Source organism: Halyomorpha halys, unplaced genomic scaffold, assembly GCF_000696795.3.
Source record: "Halyomorpha halys isolate HHAL.00 unplaced genomic scaffold, Hhal_1.1 Scaffold22.1, whole genome shotgun sequence".
Lineage (NCBI taxonomy): Eukaryota > Metazoa > Arthropoda > Insecta > Hemiptera > Pentatomidae > Halyomorpha > Halyomorpha halys.
The window spans coordinates 1155971-1170121 of record NW_027104816.1 but is presented as its reverse complement, the minus strand read 5'-3'; the positions used below and the strand labels follow the sequence as shown (position 1 = coordinate 1170121).

At 33.3% G+C, this 14151-nt stretch overlaps 1 long non-coding RNA gene across 1 annotated transcript in view; it reads right to left on the bottom strand.

The window, feature by feature from the left end:
* Window positions 1–14151, bottom strand: part of LOC136795311 (uncharacterized) — a 707978-nt gene that overhangs the window by 484442 nt on the left and 209385 nt on the right. Inside the window, exon 2 of the long non-coding RNA XR_010842895.1 lies at window positions 11422–11458. This is a non-coding gene — a long non-coding RNA (uncharacterized lncRNA). The remainder of the gene's footprint in view (window positions 1–11421; window positions 11459–14151) is intronic.

Below are 14151 nucleotides of genomic sequence, written 5' to 3'. Positions count from 1 at the left end.
CCAGATAGGCCTTATAATAGTCATGTAGATCAGTCTTTTGTAATGGATTGGCAATTTAGACCGTTTGTCTAGTAAATGTTGCAATCGTCGGAATCTACGAGCAGTTTCTTGTCTTTTTAGTCTTGTATGAGGATTCCATGTCAGTCGTTTGTCCAGATGTAGTCCAAAGTAACCGATCTGTTCGACAGGAATAAGAGGGATATTATTAGTAGGGCAAGAACTCATGGGCTTACGACGAAGGGTAAAGTTTTCTTTTTAAATACATAAACATCACTACCTGTTTTTTTAAAATAATTTTTTCATTGTTATTTACAACTGTATACAATTATATACAAATAGTAAATTTGTTATTAGAAATAAAATTACATGATATGATGTGGAGAATGTACCCATTGATAGGACTCTAATAACGTTAGTAGAGAAGATTTCACCGAGATCTTCTTTTCAGAAACCTAGGAGGATTATCAGGAATTGAAGGCCTGAAGACAGGTTAGAGACTAAAGGGTTTGGGAGGTAGGGAAGTTTATCATAGAAGGATTGGTATCTGGTTCTGTTAGAGCACCATCAGTAAGGCGCTCAACGCGCTGGGCTGCACCACAGTTAAAATTGTTCCCAATGACAATTTAAATTGATCCCCCCCCCCCTAACATTATTATTGTATAATAATAATTTTGTAAAATAAAAAAAAAATTGTTGATTTTTGGGAGCAGTGGCTGCCGCACCCCGTATGCCAGAAATGGCTAGGGAGGGGAATAAAAAAAAAAAGTATCTGGTTCTGGCAAACTGGGCAACATATGGAACATTGAGGTCCTGATAGATGACTTGATTTGTGACAAAGTAAGGAGCATTAAGGATTTCACTACCTAAATGTATTTCCTCCTATGTGTGTACCAACGAAATTCTTGCTATTCCTGCAGGTAATTAAATATCTTCTCCGTCTTTTGATAAACTAGTAGCGCGGGTGAAACCGCCAGTCACTCCATGTAAAATATGAGCTCATGTGCCATTTTTTAGCTATGTTCCCTCCATAAGTTACATCAGTCAACTCATTTATATATTCACCTTTATAGGAATAAAATCTCGTTCCCGTAAACATATTAATGACTAACAATCACCCGTTTATCTACAAGTTAGTAAGGACAGGATTTATCCTCTAATGATCCTTGGCTCAGAGCAAACAAATTCTAACCCTAATATAGGGACCGAAAGCAAACTACGGAGTGCGTTATTAGCCGGCTAAGACAAACAGAACTGTCAGGGCGCTAAGTGATAGAATCAGTCTCCGAGGGTATGGGGCCATATTTCTTCAGAGATAAATATTTTACCTCTTATCTACTCCAAGATTAACGGCCGTTTATTTTTCACTAAACTTAATTTTTTAACAGAATAATCATCTGCTTTCAGAGAGCACTGCGCAACTTATTCATGAATATTTAACTAAAAGTAAAACCATAAATTAAAAAAACCCTAGTGACTAATATAGTTGACCTTGGATTGTATAGGAGAAGATCGTTTGGGGTGTGTGTGTGAAGCAACCGAATTGCCGGACACACTTCACTTTTGGTTGGCTTGTTGGGTTGGAGTGGACTGTATAATTGAAAATGAACATGATTAAATGAAAAATAAAATTCTGTTGTTTAAGTTACAAATGGTGTAGTGGGTGGCCGAAAGAAAACATTTATGTAATGTAATGTAAATTGTAGATAATGAGGTGGTTGATGATGATTACTATGTGGTGGTGAATGTTAATTATTACCATGTGGACTTAGTTCTTCTTTCCTCCCTCCACATCTCTAAGCCTCTCTCCTCTCTGCTTCTGGGAACAACTCCGAGAGTTCTACTCACTCATGGTAGATTCCTGATGAGAGACAAAAGAAATGATGAACTGCTTCTACCAGAAGACAAGATGGCTCTCTTCTCACCTTAGTCTGGGTTGCTTACCTTCACAGAGAGCGCTGGAGGAGGTGAGGTTTGACTGTTGGCCACATGGGGCGCTAATCCTATACAGCCTTTCCGATTCAACCTTTCGGTTGCCGTAGGTTACCCGGAACAGGGTGTGTTCGGTGAAGCACACAAATAATGTAAAAACTTATTTATTAGTGCCAAAGTTTCGGGCAGAATTTCAGGCTTTCATCAGGGCTGAGAACAAAAACAAGATGGCAACTATGATGATTAAGTGGAATTATAGAAAAACAAGGAAAATAAGAAGACAACAAATAATATAGGTAAACATGTAGGATTGACAAAAAAATGCATAGAGTAATAATAATATTAAAACTATATATAATAATACACAGCGAATATATTAAAATTAAGAACGAAAGAAGAGAGAATTGAAATGCATTGAAGAGCATTGAGGATTTTACGAAGGATTTCGGATTGTAAAGATTGGATAAGAGAGGAATTTGAAGGTTTAGTAGAGCCCATAAGTCCAATCCCGTACGTCTTAATAGGCCTTATTATAATCATGTAGATCAGTATTTTTTAATGTACTTAAAGTTTAAACCATTTGTCTAGTAAGAGCAATAATAGTCCAAATCGAGGTACAGTTTCCTATCTTTTCAGTCTTGTGTGAGGATTCCAGGTTAGTCGTTTGTCCAAACATTACAGTTCAAGGTAGAGGATCGGATCGATAGGAGTAAGAGTAACATTATTAAAGGATACTATAGGGCAGTCGGTAGGTTTAAGACAAAGGGTAAAAGTGATTTTTATGAGATTTGTTCAAACCTATTTTAATCCAACAATTATGAAAACATTCTTCAAGGGCTGTATATATTTTGATATATATATATGTGATTAGAGACTTTGGGATGCAATTAAAGGGTTATTATTAACTGTAAGCACACAAGTGACATTGGCATACGTGGTGAGAATAGTGTAAGGATTAGTTAGGATGTCAGCTGTATAGACTGTGTAGATGATGGGACCGAGGATACTACCCTGAGGAACACTAGCGGATTGAATAGGAATCTTTGTGGTTTTCTTATCTAGTTAGAATAATCTATCAGTGAGAAAGGAACGATACCAGTCTTAAGTATGTAATTTCGGTTTCAAATGAAATATAAATTTTGCAAAGTATATTTTTAGGACTCTGGGGACTTCAAAATAAATATTTCCGTCGAAAACTCGAATTCGAAACTTTCCTCGACCGCAACACTAACTGTATATTACCTTTACAATATATTACTATATACCAGAGTTGGAAAAAATTTGATATAGTTGAAACCAATAGCTAAAATTGCCATGGATACGATATTTATTTATCAATGGTTGACACATGAATAAGGAATGGCAAACATGGCAATTTCAGGTATTAGTTTTAATTAATTTTTGCCCATTTCTGTTATATACTACGTTTACTAGGGGTATTCACGACCTTTAGTTTAACATCTTAAATGGCGAAATAATTCCTTCTTTTGCCATGTCAAAACGATATAACATGGTTGAGAGTATGTTACTAAGCCTGTTAAATGCAGAATGTCGTCACACAACAGATCAGCTGAGCTCGTCATCATTTGTTAGTTGTGTCAGATTACTTGCTCGTAGTTTGTGTTTTTATTGTGTTAGTATTGTTCTGCGTGTTTTTATAACTAATAAAGCAATGGATGACAATAACAATAATAATGTAATAACAGTTGTCAATTAGCTCATCTTGATTCTCTTAACATAACTTCCACTTTTCACTCAATTTAGGCATGTTGAAATAAATTACTTTAATCAAAACTTACAGGTAAACAATAACATGACGTTTTGGAAGAAAAGTTATAAATCAAATTGCTCAGAAAATCCGCCAGGAGCTCTTATGCATTTATTATTTAATATGACTTTAAATAGGACTGCTCACAATCTTATACTTATAACATTTAATATTTAAATCAACATCATGAATACCCCAAATACATTTTCTAGATGTAGATGAGTGATATTAAAAAAAAAAATGAAATAATTAAAGACTGTAAACGATACAGCGTCATAGGTTAATTTAATACAGCTAATACTGAGTTCGATAAAATCGAAAGAATGTGACAAATCGATTTTATAAATTGGCAAGTTTGCTAAGTCGATTTTAGCGAAAAAGTTTCTGTCACATCCCAGGCTTATACCCACCATAAATATATAATTTCAGTTTTGTTCGACTTTTTGCTGTTGTACTAGGTTGTTCACAGACACAGGAATCCTCAAATACTACATTTTTCTCGAAATAGGATTTTTTTACGAATGCACTACTACCCCTTGTTATATATTTCATATATATATAAAAGTTAAGGTAAAAAATAAGAAAGAGAGGAGTGAATTAAGAACTTTCTCAAAAGCAGACAAAGTAAAGGTAGACAGTGGCTGTCACGAAGTTAAGGTCTCACCCTGAGTAATATTCTGGAATTATCATTTCCTCCTTTCCTTTATTCTTAATAAGAAAGACCCCTCTAGCTAAGAAACTACTCTTTTATTCAGACTCCATTATTCCCCACGGCCTGCCTCCATCCTTAGGGAGGCCTCCTGGATAAAGAAGAAAAAGTCGAGGATTAATTTGATTTTAAATCTCCCCCTTAGTTGGGTGAATAACTGAGATGAGATGATTTGAATAAAACTATCGCAACTGAAGTATAAGTATGCATAAGGCAGGTCTCGAACCTGAGTACAATACAGGCTCCGCATTGGTTTTATACTTCTCTCCTCATTGGAGAGGAAAAATTTATAAAAATTAAAGAGGAAATGAGGAATCATTTTAAGATTATCAGGACGTAAAACTTGTAGATAATGGTGAAGATCTGTTCATTTCTTTATTATATATCCAAACTTAAGGTTTAATCAGCAGTTTTGCAATAAGGATAAACAAAACCAGGTTTTATTAAACAAAATCAGGGTTAATACTTATTGCAAATTCTTAAGCGACATGACGAGGACTATCCACCAATTAAAAGACTGTTTAATGAACGTCAGGAAGCAGGAGCGATACAGATTTCGTGTTCCAAAATTTCAATATTCTAATCAAACTGTCAAACATTTGTTCCAACCAGCATAAAGGCAGGGTTCATGTCAGTTTCTGACGACCAAAGCAGATCCTGAATGTGAGTAAGGACTGCGAATCCAGGCATCATTTGAGCATGCACAGTGCATTAAAGTTGAACTAGGTGCTACCTTGGACCTTGGAGGATGGAATATAATGGAGAGAGTAAACTGGCAGGAAAAGTGAAGTTAAAAAGATCTTATGAGCCTTTTAAGGGCGTGGCATAGAAGCAGAGGAAGAGAACTAGCCAATCACTGGCTCCCTTCTGTTTCAATATAGATGACAATGGCAGACATTTCTATTAACCTCAACGTAAACCTTGCTTTTGTGGGCGTGGCCTCTTTGGCTTCACTATGAAGGAGAGAAATGTTATGCCATCCCTTCCTTAGACAGGAATCAATAAAATGTCGCGGTTAGCGTATTTTTTTACAGAAATATACATTTGTATTCCGTATTTGTATACGTGTTTCAGGAAATGAAAGTAATTATATCAACAGGACTTGTATTTCGTATCGTATACCGTATTTGTATCGATGTATCAAGGTTTGTATTCTTTTATTTAAATGTTTTTTTTTATGACCTATTTACTGGTCATTTCTTCTGCCATGGGGGGGGGGGGATTAATCTACAGGTGACGAACCTATTTAAACAATGGTGGGGAGTCAAGGTATTTATTTTGTGGGGCCCCCACTTAATGAAAAAAGTCAACGACCCAGGCCGGATTCTAATTGGCGCCTAACCACCTAAACTATGGACGGGGCCATTTAAATGGCATCAATAAATATTAGTGTGTATGAATTAGCGCAAAAAATACCCTTTAGGATTAAACAGCCAAGTTGAAGTGGCTCTTTCGAACCTCCCAAAGGCAATGCAAGTGTTTTCCTATTCCAAGTTATTAAAATCAAAAACCGACCTCTATATCCTCGATCTCCTCACTCTTCGTTCATCCATCCATTCATTAAACACCAGATACCAACTGATTGATTAATATATTCCATGCTATAGAACCACCTTCTCAAGCAAATCTTTCGTTAAACGTGTAGCCTCCTTCAGGAATTCTCTTCATATCACTATTCAACAATCCTCATCTATTCTCTCCATCAAACAACAAATATTCCTTCCCTTACTAAATAATCAAACCTCGGCATCATTGTGAACAATATAAATAGCCATATATCGAGTACCTTTATAAATATTGGTTAAGCTAAGATCTTAATATGATTAGCTATACGAATAATCATAATATGTGAACCATGAATTTATTCTAAGGGGGATATATGTCCCAAAATATTTTTTTTTTATTTAATTTCAACTACGTCTCGTCAAATAGATTTTTGGATAAATTATTAACAATGAAATATGAGGTACAAGGTTAGTAATGCTATGTCCTATCTAAAATAGAAAATCCAAATTAAAATCAGGAACAGCTATTCTTATTTTTAAAACAATTCTCAGGCCACTGCTGATGTATGGCTGTGAAGTCTGGGTAACGGGATCCTTTACGAAAAGGAAAAAATTACAATCTTTTCAAAATAAACTCATAATAATTGCAGTGAATGCTCCTTGGTATGTAAGAAACAGCCAATTGATTAAATTACAAATAAGGACAATAGATGATTACATTACAAAAAGGTTCATGAAGTTCCAGTCCCAGTTACCGACAGCTAAAGGAGTAGTGACCTACAACTTGGGAAACCCAACCTCAACCCGAAGACTGTTCCAGGACATCCTGTTATAAATTCTATATTTATCAGTTCTGTTATTATCACTCCAAAATTATATTTTATTCTTAATTTTTTTTCTCTTCATCTTTATTTTATCCTAATTTTTTGTTTTATTTATAACATTGAATATTGTTAGGGTTGTCTATTGTATGAGACTATACTCCCCCTCCCCCCAAAGCAATTGTTAAAAAAATAAAATGTAACAGTTATATTAACCATCAATCCACCAGGCCGATCTGGTAATAAATAAATAAAAATATGAGTAAATTACCTACGCAGTAGAAATTTCCAGAAAAATCATTATTTCCATAAAACGCCGTTTTTAAAGATAATTAGAGAAAATAAAAAGAAAGATGCTAAGAAAGAAAGAGCACCTGTACAAGGCAAAATTTTTATCAACGCTTATATTGATAACACTGTAAAAAACAATCTCTTAATTAAAAATATATTGCTCTAAATATAATGTAAGTCTTCCGAAAAGCCGTTGCCAAGCAACTTCAAATACACTTTTCATTTTCCCAAACTGACAGCTGCCTGATAAAAAAGTTTCATATTTTCCAATTTCCCTGATTTCCAAGCTCAGAATAGGCGAAACACCTGAAGCACAGATCCGTGGCTCGACAATATTCGTTATTAATAAATCAAAAACAGCCACTCATTTTTTTCCTTAGAGTTATATAACTAGAACTATTACTCGTTATCAAAGTTTGTGCCAGATTGTAACACTTGTAGTAAGTACATTGCCAAAGTTTACATGATTTTAATATCAATAAATAAAGTAATTATCAATCTAAAATTTACAATAGGAAGAACCACTCCTTCAATGCAAAGTTAAGGCATTACAACGTTGTGATAAGGCCTGTGATTTTATACAGGGTGGAGACCACATGCTTACCCAACTTGGAAAAGCTACTAAGAAGCCCAGGAAAACACAAGAAGGTTACAAACTAAGATCTAAAGAAGAGATCTACAGAAACATCAAAGACCTGGAAACCAAGATGAGAATCAGAAGGCTGATGTTCTATGGGCACATGAAGAGGATGAAGGAGCAAAGATTGAATAAGATCTTAAAAAAAAAAAAAAAAAAATTAGCTACAAAAACATAGGAGGATACACGAGGCAAATGAAAGAGAAATTAAAATTTCAAATACCTACTGTCTAGATAGAGACACGTATAGGAAAACATTGAAAATTTTACCAATATTGAAAGAGGAGAAAAAGGGATTCGAAGTGGTCCAAAGAAAGAACAGAAAGGCAGTCTAAATTTAAATATTAAAGGCAATTTTGTTTAAATTTATAAGCTAGATCAGTACAATATCAATTGATAAAAATAATAATTAACTTATAAATTACTGAAATGAAAATAAAGGAAAAAGTAAATAAAATAATAATTAAAAAAAATAAAAATGGATTTTTCGAGATGCCTAAGGATTACTCGCCTGTATAGTCAGGAATGAGGATATCAGGAGCAAGCTAGGGGTGGCCGAAGGAGTTTCAGAGAGGATTGGAAGGAGCAGGTTGCAATAGTATTGGCACTGTCAGCGGATGCCAGAGCGTAGGTGGCCGAACAGACTTCAACAGAAGGGAACAACCAGAAAGATGGAGGAGAGGAAGACCCCGAACCCGGTGGAAGGACTGCGGGGAGGAGGACGTGGCCGGCAGGGGACTTGGACAGGGAGAAGGAAGACTGGTGGGACAGCGAGAAGTGGAGGGACGGTCTGACTTAGCCAGATAACCCATTAAGGGAAAAGTAAAAGAGTAAAGTAAAAAAAATAAATAAAATAAAAAACCAATAATAAAAATAACTGAAAAGACTTTGAAGTGAATAATAAAATGCGGCAAATTTATAATTTTAATATTAATTCTCAAACAACTAACTTCGAACCCTTAAACAAGACTAAAAAGACAGGGAAATGAACTTCGATTCGAATAATTACAACGGTATAAAACTTCCAATTCATTAATGATAAAAGATTGATCTACATGACTATAATAAGCCCTATCTGGACAAACTGAGTTGATTTCCATTTTCTGCCTTCAACATAGCTTATTTCCTCATAAATTTCGTTTTTCCTAGTTACCGTAGATAACTTAAACCTATCTACCTGTTCAAACGTATTTCCCCCTATATCTATATCATCGAAAATACTCGCGTTTCTACTGCTAACCACATTTTTTTATTTTATTCTTAATCACTTACACACATTGTATCCCATTATTTTATACTTTACTTTTCCTTTGTTTTTCTATCTGTTTTTTTTATTATGTTTTTTTTTATTAATATTTCTTCTCCCCCTATTATGTATATTACCATTTATTGTTCACCTAATTTAAATACTTTTTTACTATGTTTACTTTAAAAATTATTTTCGTTATTGTGGCATAACTGCCATCCCCACTCCTCCCAATACAAACCGTCACTTTGTCTTTGACTGCCGTCAAAACAGGTATGCATTCTGTCTCATCATTTGATTTGTATTTTTTTCTTTTTCTTTTTTCATCTCTTTATTTGTACTTTCTTTAATATTTCTTCTCTTGTTTATCTGTAACTATTACCCTTTTCATTTACTATTTACAACCTTTAATTTTTCTTATTATATCTTACTTTTCATTTTATACCCCTGTTATTTTCCACTTATGTTTTATCTTTTTTCCTTTTTGTAACAATAGTGTTTGTATCTTTTTTAGCCCTGGCGAAGCCCTGCAACGTGGGGCGAAACGTTGCCTCAATAAAATAGTATAATTATTTACCGCACCCGGACCATATTCCATTCATCAATACACACGGTCAATCAATAATCTTCCAGTATTTTATTTTATTCATATTTATTTCAATAGCTAGTTCCTAACTGAAGTTTATTAATGCGGTTGTATTTAGTTCTATAGTTTCTTAGTCCTCAACCAATAATACCAACTCATCAGCATACCCAAGCACTGGTATTTTACCTCCCAAAGCTAAACCATTTTCGGTATTTATCACACTTTTAAGATTAAATATGAAAAATGTGCAAAAGGTAAATATTTTTTTTATACATATTTTGAGGCTATAGCTTATCTCATTTCTCTGTAATTTTTTTCAAAAGTTAATATACCTTGGAAGTGTAATTAAATATAGTCAACTTGTATTCAATATATATAAAAAAAAGATTTGAAATGGCAATCTGATGATGTAATGGAAGCCTAAAACCCCATCGCACTTGCTACATCTCAGATTATTATGAAACCACTTGATAAAAAATATACCCCAAGAAAAATTAAAGTCTTTTAGCAAGATTAAATTATAAAATTTTAAAAGGGTTTTACTAAAAATGTATCAGGCTCATTTAAAAGGTCAGCTTGAGATAGCTCTGACCTTTCCGAGAAGAAAAACGGCTATTCATTAATTGAAACCCTGATAGGGTTATGATAAGTCTGCTGCTGTTCCAAAGGTTAATGCAGTGCTCCATCTAGAGTAGTTTAGCAGTTCTAGGGTTTGGGAGTTTCATTATAATACGTAAATAATAAATATAAAGTGATACTGAATCATAATATGATAAAATTATTGGAGAAGGTCAGAGGGTACAGTCACTAAAAAGAATATAAATAAACAATAAATTATTTATTCATGCCGACGTTTCAACCTGAGCTTCATCAGGGCTATAAAACAAGCACCATCATTCAGAGATATATAAAATTGAAAAGAATATATACAAAATATTGAATTGAATAACTAGTTTGGGAATAATACAAAACTTTTGTTTAACTCCAAATTTGTTTGTATACTATTTGTTTAATTTAGGTATTCCCCGGAGTAAAAATTGGGGGATATTACCCAAATTAATTATTATATTGGTAAGCTGGTTTAAATTAAGGAATTAATGATAGTTTACTGGTCGGTATTGAGTTTGTGATCAAGCTGAGAAGATGGATGAGAAATATCGTGAATTGTGGGTATATTTTGTTTTATTACTTCAATAAAGGAAAGCGAGCTGCAGAGGCACATAAAAAAATATGCGAGATCTATGGGGAAAATGCTTCAACACAGCGCACACGCCAAAATTGGTTTGCCAAGTTTCAAGCAGGGAGTTTTGACATTAACGACGCACCGCGACCTGGTCGCCCACAAGAAATTGAACAATTGATATTAAGGCGATAGTCGATCAAAAACCATCCCAATCAGTGTGACATTGCAGAGGTCCTAGACGGACCGCCATAAAGCGTAGAAAATAATTTTCGGAAACTTGGCAACGTTTCTAGATTTGATGTTTGGGTCCCCCACTTTCAGACCGAAGCTTGGCAACACGCATTTCCATTTGCGATCCACTGCGGAAACGTCAAGAAAACAATCCGTTTCTTAAAAGACTTGTGACAGAAATAAAAAGTCTACGATAATGTGGTGCGCAAAAACGCATAGACAATGGGGAAATATGCGCTTGTGGAAGCCTGAGCGCAAATTTAACTAAAACACATATAAATAAATTTTTGAAAAAAAAGTAATATGCTTTAAAAACAATGTTGTTAATGATAATAACATTACGATATATATATATATAAAAAAAAAAAATAATAATATCAAGTATCAAACTGTGATAAGGCACTAAGATCTTTCCAACGTAGCCAGTCGTACATAGATGCTAAGAGCTCTCCTATTAGAGCCTATATTAAAAAATAGGGAAATTAATTAAGAATTTAATAAAATTAACAACATACCTTAAGCCAATGGGAGCATTCGTAAAAATCCGTGACCCTGAAATTAAAAAATAAAAAGTTAGTTTAACTGAATTAGAAACATTAACATCAATGTGTAATTATCACATACATACTCAAATACATATAATGTATACACACTAGTTAGAATGCTGGCAAATTAAAAAAAAAAATTAGATTTCATTTTATCCAGTAAAATAAAAAAATATTATTAAACAATTCGTCAAAAATTCAAATGATGCAGATTGTTTGCCAGGAGAAAAATATATTTACAAAGCATGTTTTTAGCTCCCTAAAGTTCGAAGGAAAAGAAGCAAACCGACTTTGATAAAATAAGGTGGCCCAATTATATTGAGATGTAAGATAAGTTGGTAGGATCTTCAAAGGGTCTGTTGAAAGGCGACTTCAAAAAGTTATAAATAAATTTATTCGAAATCTGGGCAAAGCCCCGTGTCCCAGTAAGGGGATTGGATATCCACTAAAGTTTGGATTTGGCCAGCGTCAACATTGGAAGGGATCCCAAATCCTCTTAGTCTTTCAAGTTTAAATTCCCTCTTCTTTACTGCTTAAGGTGCTCCGTCCAACAATCATGCTACATTTTTTCAATAGTCGTTCATATAAAATGCCTTTCATCATTGTAAAAATAATTAACAAAATGACATTAATAACCTTGATTCATTATATTACGATTAAAATTATTAGTATATATCTATACTAAAATTAAACGTATACTACTACAATCCATGAAGGATTAATATGTGTATATGTGTGTTTAATTTATATATTATTTTAATTAAGATATAATCAGATCGTTATTTTTTTTCGTATCATTATTTTGTTTTATTGTATCTAGTAGTAGTTCTTTTGTTTTAATGTTCTTTTCTTTTTTTTTGAAATTTTTATATTCGATATATTATATAATAATAATAAAGAAGGAAGGTATAATGAACCCGAATAGTAAAAGAGCCCAAGAGAAGAAAAAAGGCAGTTATCATACTCCAATTTTTTATTACTTTAATAAAAGCTATGTATAATTACCAGTCAAAATTAATGAGTCTGCCAAGTATAGGTAGGGGGAATAAAAAATGGTGGCTATTTCAAAGCGATAAAAAAAACTAATTTTTCATTCGGAGCTCTATATCTCAAAACGTAGGAACAACAAAAGAAAGCCTAAGACAACGTCATTTAAAGATGAGCTAATTTGCTAACATATGAGCCCTAAAAGAGTTATTTACGTTAAATAGTTCTCGAGATACACCTTTTTAAAAAGCAACATTTCATAGAAATGTTGTTTGGGATGTACTAAAAGATCAGTAGTTAGTGAATTTATTTTGAAAAATTTATATCTCAAAAACTATTTGACGTAAAGATGTCTATTAGCACTCAAATTGAAGCTCGTGTAATGAGCTATAAAGTAGTTTATTATGTTTATCTTCATAGGAGTAATAGTTTTCATGATATTTGCTAAAATAAATTGATTTATAGTTTCTTGCAAATTTTTTTTGAAAAAAAATTTTCATGACATCTGTACGTCCAATGGTTTCTGAAATAAAGTTTTTCATAAATCATACTTACTGTCCAAACAACTATAAATCAATTTATTTTAGCAAATATCATGAAAACTACTATTCCTACGAAGGTAAAGATCATAAACTACTTCATAGTAGATTAAACTGGCTTTAATTTGAGTGCTAATAGACATCTGTACGTCACAGTGTTCCTGAGATATAGATTTCTCAAAATAAATTAACTATTTACTGATATTTTAGTACGTTTTTATGAAATGTTGTTTTTTAAAAGGCTATGTCTCGAGAAATAGTGGACGTAAATAATTCTATTAGGGGTAATATTTTAGCAAATTTACTCTTCTTTAAATAATGTTCACTTAGGTTTTCTACTGTTGTTGGTAGTTTGTAAGATAGGTAGTTTTAAAGCTCTCAATAAAAAATTAATTATTTTTAACGTTTTGAAACAGGCGCAATTTTTATTCCCCCTACCTATACCTGACAGACTAGTAATTATACATAGTTTTCATTAAAGTAATAAAAAAAAATGGGGTAAAATAACTGACTTTTTTTCTTCCCGGCTCTTGTACTATATTACACGCCCATCTCATACACCGCAAATATTGTGAAATATTGGTTTCAAATAAAGAAAAACATTTTAAACGTTTTCTGTTATATCTCCAGTTCTAATATGTTTAATTAGATCTGGTTTGTTCCCTTTGCACTAAAAAATAAACTGCACTTATACAGCCCTAAACCACTAGTTTGGCGTAAATTGGTTGAGCCATGTAGTAGTTGAAACCAATAAAGGCGAACATTTTGTGCTAAAAAATTGAATTTTCCAATGGTATCGAAATATTTAAGTGTTTCTTGAGGTGTTAAAAACCAAAATTAACTTTATTTCACATCTCGACAAACGACTGACATGGAATCCTCATACAAGACTAAAAAGACAAGAAACTGCTGGTCGATTCCGACTATTACAACATTTACTAGACAAACGGTGTAAATTGCCAATCCATTACAAAAGACTGATCTACATGACTATTATAAGGCCTATCTGGACATAGGGAGTTGAGCTTTGTGGCTTCAATAAACCATCAAATTCCTCCAGAAACCAATCCTTACAGTCCAAAATCCTTCCGTAAAATCCTTAATGCTCCTTACTTTGTCACAAATCAAGTCATCCATCAGGACCTCAATATTCCATATGTTGCCGATTTGGCCA